The sequence below is a fragment of the Pyxicephalus adspersus genome, chromosome 3 (assembly GCF_032062135.1).
Source record: "Pyxicephalus adspersus chromosome 3, UCB_Pads_2.0, whole genome shotgun sequence".
Taxonomy (NCBI): Eukaryota; Metazoa; Chordata; class Amphibia; order Anura; family Pyxicephalidae; genus Pyxicephalus; species Pyxicephalus adspersus.
In genome coordinates, this window is record NC_092860.1 from 16,620,916 (window position 1) to 16,626,635 (window position 5,720).

Consider the following 5,720-nt stretch of genomic DNA (forward strand, 5'->3'; position numbering starts at 1 on the left):
TGTGTTGCCATTTATTGTTAATTTTACACCAACCCACACATATAGTGTGCTGCAAAAAAGCAGAACATACAGATGCAAATAGCACTGTGTTGCAGCATTTTTTTAAAGGACAGGATCTATATTTTAACATGCTGAGATCATTTCACATCACATTCAATATAGAAATGTGTGCACTGCATTGTGGTGATTGTTTGCCCAAGTGGACATGCATGTGTCAACATATTTTCTACAAATTGAACAATTAGTAAATTATTTTCAGGAGCAGGAATTGCAATCTGAACTACCCGTAGGCTGCAAACGTCACTACTGTCTATCTTCATAAAAAAATGTACTATTAAAATCCCAAGAACAATTTCTTTCCAGATTCTCAGAATACAATTAATTTATGATATGAACTTCCCTGCTTGCAATTAATAAATTATTATTTCTCTTAATAAGTGTTGCAAATCTGTCAGCTCCTTCCAGGGAAAAGGGTTAAGTTAGGTAATAAACCACCCAGCTGATAAAGCACATAAGGTGCATCCATTATTAATAAGATAATAAAATGGAGTTCATTTATTATAAAGATAAGAATAATAAGGAATTAGTAAGAGACTCATTAGAACTTGACAGCCCAGGAAAAAGAAAACCCCACACGTGGCAAATTTCCAGCAATCAGGAACAATTTAATATGTATATAACTTCTATTTAAATAACGGGAAGTTAAAATGTTTTAACACTTGCCAATGTGACACACACTAGTCACTGGCAGGAATTTCCGTTCTTTGCTACAGAGTAAATTATATGTATTTATTTTTTTGGCACCAACAGCCATCTGTAACCAGATCATATTAAAATGCAAGCAGGCGATGATTACCCATTAAGAATCAGATTTTCAGAGTAACAACTACAGTCATTTACCTGTCTAATCAGGCGAGTTTGGATTCAGAACTGTGTCCAAAGAAATACAGCAATGAAGCACTGAATACAATCTAAATCCAAAAAAAAGGTCAACAGGAAGGTAGATTGATTATTAATAATTATTGTGAAACACCAGCCACATTTTTTTGTTTCAGTTGGGACAGGTTAGAATTTACATTATGCAAAAAAGGAAGTGTACCCCAGCTAATCCAAAAAATCAAACATGAGATCTTCATTTGAACAGTGCTTACAGATAAAGTTGATCAACAAATGATTCCAAAAGGTGACATGGTATTCAAGGTGCTGAGAAGTTCCTGGCTTTGCCCAAAAAGAAGAGAGCCAGAGTTATGAAGTAACACATTTATTCAACATATTCCTCCCTGAGACTGATGCACTTGGTATAGCATAGTTCCAGCTTTTTTAGACCGTTCAAATAAAAGTCCTTTTGGTTGGGTCACAAACCAGCTCTCAGCAGCATCTTTGACGTCAGAAATGTCCTCAAAATGTTGCCCCTTCAGGTGTTTATTCAAATGTCCTCAAAATGTTGCCCCTTCAGGTGTTTATTCAAATTCAGGAACTGATAATAGTCTGAAGGGGCCAGGTCAGGTGAGTAGGGGGGATGGTGGACCAATTGGAAACCCAGGGTGTTCAATTTGGCAGCCACAATGTTGGACGTGTGTGCAGGTGCATTGTTCTGCAAAAAAAGGATCCCTTTGGTCAACTTTCCACAAGGTTTTTCCTAATTGCCTCCTTCAGCTGGTCCAGGAGGTTAGCATAATAGTGTCCGGTGACACTAGAGCCCTGAGGTAGGTAGTCCACCAACAGAATACCGTCTTTGACCCAGAAAAAGGACGCCATGACTTTTTTTGGCAGAACGTTGGCCCCGGGGACCCACTATGGCGCCATTCCTTTGACTGTTCCTTGGTTTCAGGATCATAGATGTGGAGCCAGGTTTTGTCCTCAGTCACTAACCTAGCCAAAAAGTCCTGTGCAGCTTCAAAATTGGCCAAAATGGCTTTGGATGATTCAACTCGTTCCTTCTTCTGATCACTGTGCAAACATTTCCGCACCCACTTCGCTGAAAGCTTGCGCATGTCTAGGATAGTGGTGATAACAAACCCAACACCCTCCTGTGAGATGTCAAGTATCAGGGCTATCTTTTTTGTGGATATTCGTCGGTCCTCAAAATTCAGCTCGACAGCATCGCAGGTTGCCGGGTCAGTTGAGGTTGGGGGGCGCCCACTGCGTGGCTCATCTATAACTGTGAAATGCCCAGTCTTGAAACGAGATATCCAGGTTTTGACAGTGCTGTAGGAAGGACACTTCTCCTCCAGTGTTTGTGACATCTCAGTGTGATTGTCCTTTGATGACTTTCCCTGGAGAAACAAAAAGTTCATGATGGCCCGTAACTCTAATGACGTGAAACTTGCTTGTGCCTCTGCCATCACAGCTTCTCACTAAAAGAAAAAACAGTTTTAGGAATCGCAAAGACCTGATATTTGCACAGTTACATACTAAGATATGCCCTCACACTCGTTTTTCTATTTCATCTGGAAGGAGGCAAAGCCAGGAACTTCTCACCACCCCCTCGTATTTATTGTTATAAGCTAAACAGTGTTTCTCAACTAGGGCTCCTCCAGAGGTTGCCAGGGGTTCCTTGAGCAATAAACAATTTATGCCCTTCCGTTCAGTTACCATTGACATCAATGATCATTAAAGGTGACGTTCTTCTCATTGGCCAACAATGTAAGAAATGATCTTGCCACTGACCACCACACTAATGTACTGTGAAATGAAAGTAGTATTAGGGCTTCCCCCATGTTAAAAAGGTTGAGCCAAGCAATGAAAATGCAGATTCAGCTTGTTAAAAAGTAACATTTTCCACCACTTCAAATACATATTGTTGTGAACTGGCCGTTCAAAATTGCATACCAAAAATTAGAGACTCGATAAGACATATACTGGTAAACCTGTTACCATGGGTATGGTGTTCTCCTTGCTAAAAATGTGTGTGGTGCCACCATGCTCAGATCAAAATTGCTCTCTAAGACTCTCAGAAAAAAAGTTTTAGATGTCCATGAGTCTGGCAAGGGACCTAAAAAGATCAACACATTACTTGAATCAATCATTTCAGTTTGCTAACTTGTACAGGACTGGCTGCCCCAGCAAATTCAGCCCAAAAGCTGACTGATGGTCAAAAAGTTTCCAAGAACCAAAAGGTATCCGCAAAGCAGATGTCAAGTGCATGCATTTTAGGAATAGAACTTCATACCAACTGTGGCTATAAAAATATTATGGTTGGTTTGAGGCATCATACCTTGGCAATTTGCAATCATTGAGTTAACAATAAATTCCATATCAGAATGTGGTGGATGGATGAATATAGGACAATCTGTCTCAAAACTGAAACAGCTCAATAATGATAGGAAGAAAAGGAATGCTTCCAAAAACAAGAATTTGAAGGTTATGAACTTGCCTAGTCAAAGCCCTGATTATAATCCATGGAAATATTGTTGCGGGGAGAAGTTCTCAATAGGAAATTCATGCCAGCAAACGTACAAACATTTTGCAACTGAAGGAATTTGGCATGGAGGAGTTCTCTGACAGCAAAGCCCCAGGCATAATCCAACATGTTGGGCAGCGCAGGAGAAGAATAAGGCAAATCGTACTCCTAATCTATTTACTGTTTGACTAAATGAACACTTAGCTTTTGCAATAGGGACATTGCTCAAGGGTGATTATAATTGTACCCAGTGTTTATATTTAAGGACAGATTGGGTTAGGTAGGGTGCAGAAGGGTAATTTAGGTTCATGTAAACCCCCCATTACTTATAGTACCTATAAGATCTATAGCATGTGAGGTCTCCAGCTCAAACATAACGAGGGGTGTGTTAAACATTACAGAGAGACAACGACTTCTTCATAAAACGTTAGTGCAAAAGGTCCTTCTACAGCAGAGAGGCAGCTGATGGTCTTTTAAAACAGGGGTCGGCACTCCGACCTTTATGCCAGATACGGCCTAACCAGTGTTTTGTATATTCCGGCTTAACGCTCCCTGGCCGATCTGGCCTAATGCCGGCCAGGGGGCGTTAGGAACTACCGGAGCCCGGAGCTCCAGTGCTGCCTCCTTGCTGTTGCTCCTCTATTTGCTGCAGCCAGCGTTTGTACATCCGCTGCTGCGGTAAATAGGGAAGGCTCCCTGAAGGGAAATCTCTCTCCTCCGCAATGCATACAGAGGGGAGGGATTTCATTTCAGGGGGACGTTCCCTGGTGGTGGGCGGAGCCATTCATCCAGGACTCAAGAGCCCGGCCTAGTGTGCTCCCGCCCACCCCAAAAATGGCCTAGTGGCCATAAAAGTTTGCCGACCAGTTTTGAATCAATATTTTTTGAACACATTTTGTTTTGATCCACTGGAATGTATGTAGCTTGTATATAATAAATTCAGTTCACTGTAAGGATGAATTGGGGATTTGTAGAGTAAAGAAGAGTAATTATAAGACAAAGCAAAGTACCAAATGGATCCTAGCTTTCCTCTATTTTTTAAATAAAATAGTTTTGCTTTTTAATTCATAGTTTTTGCCAAAACAAAAGATACAAAAAATAAAGAAAGAAAAGAGAATCAGTGCTTTTCTGGTAAATAGAAATATATTGTGTGTATTATATTTCACATTATAAAAGACACACTGACTTTGGTATTGTCATAGATTCCTGCTAGTCCAGGTCACCTGTGCCTCCTTCTTGTTCACCTTCCTTGCAGTCCCCTGCTGCCAGCACCATCTCTGCCTCTGGATCCAACACTCTGTTTACTTCCTGTTTCAAGTCAGGTGATTATCTGTCAGCTGCTCCCTTGCCTCAGAGAACCAGAGTATTCCTCAGACGCACTCCCTCTGCTGGCCAACATCTAAATAACACCTGAGACCATCCCAGCAACAGCACTCCCTCTGCTGGTGGGATTGATGTCTGCAGGTCACCTGATCTACGCCCATCTCCCCTTCCCAAGGAAGTGACCTGGCAACAGGAAGTTGCCTGAACAAGGAGTTCCTTTGGTTCTGCTTCCAGGTTACTGTTGTTTATCTCTATTGTTCCTGATTCTCCGTGTACCGACCCCGGATCGTTCCTGAATATTCCTGCTTGCTGCCCGTCCTGACCTCTTGCCTGTTTCTTGACCATCTTTGTTCGCTGCTGGTCCTGACCTTTTGGCTTGTCTAACTACCCTTGTTGGCAGTCACGAGGGCCGCAACCTGGCAGTTCCTTCTGGCACAACATCCTCACCTCTAGAGGTGCTGGAGAAGACCAAGCTACTGGTTAGACCCTGCACCCCGTGCACGTCTCCACCCACAAGGTGGGTGACACAGTGGGTCCACCACTTTGCCTTGTGAAGCCGCTACAGGTAGTATACAAGTGAACAGAAATAGTAAGTCAGTCCCAAAAGTATTAAACTGGGATTCAGGACCTTATTACTAGATATAGATAACCCTGAGTACAAATACAGTTAGACTGATAACGTCCCGTACCCAATGCGTTTCGCCGTTTGGATTTCTCAGGGGATCTGTGAGGAACGTTATGTATTTTTAGATGGTGGGATAAATTCTTAGACAAGGATTGCAAAATGATATCGAAAGGGTTTTCACATAAAAGAGGTTTAACTTAGCAGAATATCTTTGCAGTCTGGGCAGAACACTCTTTCACATTTTGACATCTTTTTGCAGTCTAAGAATTTGTCCCACCATCTAAAAATACATAACGTTCCTCACAGATCCCCTGAGGAAGCTTGTATACTACCAAAGTCAGTGTGTCTTATATGATGTGAAATATAATA

The 5,720-nt window shown here is 41.7% G+C and overlaps 1 long non-coding RNA gene across 1 annotated transcript; it reads right to left on the reverse strand.

Moving 5' to 3' along the window:
• Positions 1–644: 644 nt before the first annotated feature.
• On the reverse strand, positions 645–4,683 carry LOC140327657 (uncharacterized). The gene is made up of 2 exons (XR_011920065.1): positions 4,590–4,683; positions 645–2,357 (listed from the first exon to the last, which is right to left on the reverse strand). It is a non-coding gene; the product is annotated as an uncharacterized lncRNA (long non-coding RNA).
• Between the last annotated feature and the right edge of the window lie 1,037 nt (positions 4,684–5,720).